General features: G+C 34.5%; 1 pseudogene; it reads left to right on the forward strand.

Moving 5' to 3' along the window:
- Window positions 1-367: 367 nt before the first annotated feature.
- Window positions 368-790, forward strand: LOC101960205 (large ribosomal subunit protein mL42 pseudogene; annotated as a pseudogene).
- The last annotated feature ends 1,403 nt before the right edge of the window (window positions 791-2,193 follow it).

Genomic DNA, 2,193 nt, shown 5'->3' on the forward strand with positions numbered 1-2,193 from the left:
AAACTCTTCATTTAGTAAGAATAGGAGTTACATTGTCTATTCCAGCAAAACTAATTACCCCAAAACTTGTGGCTCAAAATAATAGTAAATAGTTTATCATCCTCACATTTTCTGTGGGTCTGGAATTTGGAGGTAGTTTAGTGGCAGCCCTTACTCTAGTTTTGGCATGAAATTCCAGTCAACATTTGGGCTGGAGCTAAAGTTCTTATCAAGACTGTACTTGAGGTTTCACAGGACCTGGATTGAGGCAACAGGGCAGTCTCCTGGAATAAAAATTGATATGCCTAGAAGCAGATTTCATCATTTCATATCATATCATATCATATCATCTTTCATCATATTATCTGATCATCTTATAACAAACACCATGGCAGCAACAGCATTAAAATGGGTGGTATCAAAGAGAACTTTCTTGAAGCATTTATTCAAAACAGAGCTTTATCTGACGTTTGTCATAAATCTACATTTTCTTCTCTTTCAGTTGACTATAATAGCAGAGTACAGCTCTCTTTGACATCTGATGGCGGGGCAATAGTATGCTCCCATCCTTCTGTGGATATCCTGTAGGAACACACACAACCTATCCCTCAACTAGATTCTGTGCACAATAATGAAGGAACACATGATCAAGTACTAAAAAACAGATTAGAAGACAAAAGGTGAATACCTTGAGCAAGAAACCATGACCGAAAAACTTAGAAAAATGTTCTTTACTACTAAGTATCGTTTGTCTCCTCATGGACAGTATCACAGACGTGCTAAGAATCTGAATCCTCCAAAAGACATATGATATGGAAACTCTTGGGTGAATCAAATAAAAATGTTATCTGGTATTTCATTTGCCATTTGAGAAAATGCAATCTGGTGTATTCACTAATATGTTATATAGTAAAATAATAATAAAATATTTTTTCATACGTGAAAAAAAAAAAGACTTAACTTGAAGGATCTATTTTCAAAGTGGCTCAGGCACATGGCTGACAAATTGGTGCAGGTTGTTAATAAGAGGCATTGTTCTTTTGTCATTATTCTCACATACGAAAATCTTTGCAAAGCTTCCTAGGTCTTCTCAGACAAAATGACTGGCTTCCCCCAGGGTGAGTGATCTAAGAGGCTAAGAAACCCCAGAGGGATTTGGTGGAAACTCAAATGTCTTTGATGACAAAATTTTGGAAGTCACATGTCATTTCTGTCATACTCTTTTGAACATACGGATCAGCCATGATTCAGTGTGGGAGAAGAATATACAAGGACTTGACTGTCAGGAGGTGAGACTTAATTTAGACCATCTCAGATGCAGGTTTCCCCAAAGGGAAATCCCTTTGAAGGAACACATGATCAAGTACTAAAAAACAGATTAGAAGACAAAACCATGTAACACTATATCCAGAAAAATCCTAAAGCAAATATTACACTTGAAAGCAAAATTCTGAAATGTTCCCCTGAAATTGGGACTAAGACAAGAATGGTCACTGGAACCACTTCAAATCAACGTTCTATGAAGTTCTATCCTAAAAAAGAAGGAAGAGAAGGAGAAGTGGAGGGGGTGAAGAGGAGGAGGAAAAGGGGAAAAAAGGAAGAAGAGGGCAAGAGATAGGAGGTATTAAGATTGGTTAGATAGGAAGGAGAAAAAGTCATTATTCATAGATGGCATATTACATAGAAATTCCAGATGAATCCACAGTTATACTTGTAGATTAAATGAGATTCAAGATCCATATAAAAAAACCCATAACAATATTTCCATCTACCAGCAATAAAAAAAATTAGAAATAAAATTATTGAATATCACCAGTTAGAATAGTATATAAAAATGAACTATTTAGTAATAAATGTAATGAAACGTACAAGGTTTTCTATCTACATAGAAAACCATGTAACACTATTGAGAGAAATTAAAGAAATCAAAGAAAATTTGAATAAATGGAAGAAAGACTCAATATTGTAAAGAGGTCAGTTCTCCCTAAATTGATATTTAGTTCAGTGCAATCTCAATAGGCTTCTTTTGTTTCTGAGAGAACTGACAAGCTGATTCTAAAGTTTCTGTGGAAATACAAAAGAACAGGAATAGCCAAGACAATCTTGAAAGTTGAAAAACCTAATACTACTAATATCAATATCAACATATTATTTAAATATTTTAATACCTTTATTTTACTTATTTATTTTTATGTGGTGCTGAGGATTGAACCC

This window comes from Ictidomys tridecemlineatus, chromosome 14 (genome assembly GCF_052094955.1).
Source record: "Ictidomys tridecemlineatus isolate mIctTri1 chromosome 14, mIctTri1.hap1, whole genome shotgun sequence".
Classification (NCBI taxonomy): domain Eukaryota; kingdom Metazoa; phylum Chordata; class Mammalia; order Rodentia; family Sciuridae; genus Ictidomys; species Ictidomys tridecemlineatus.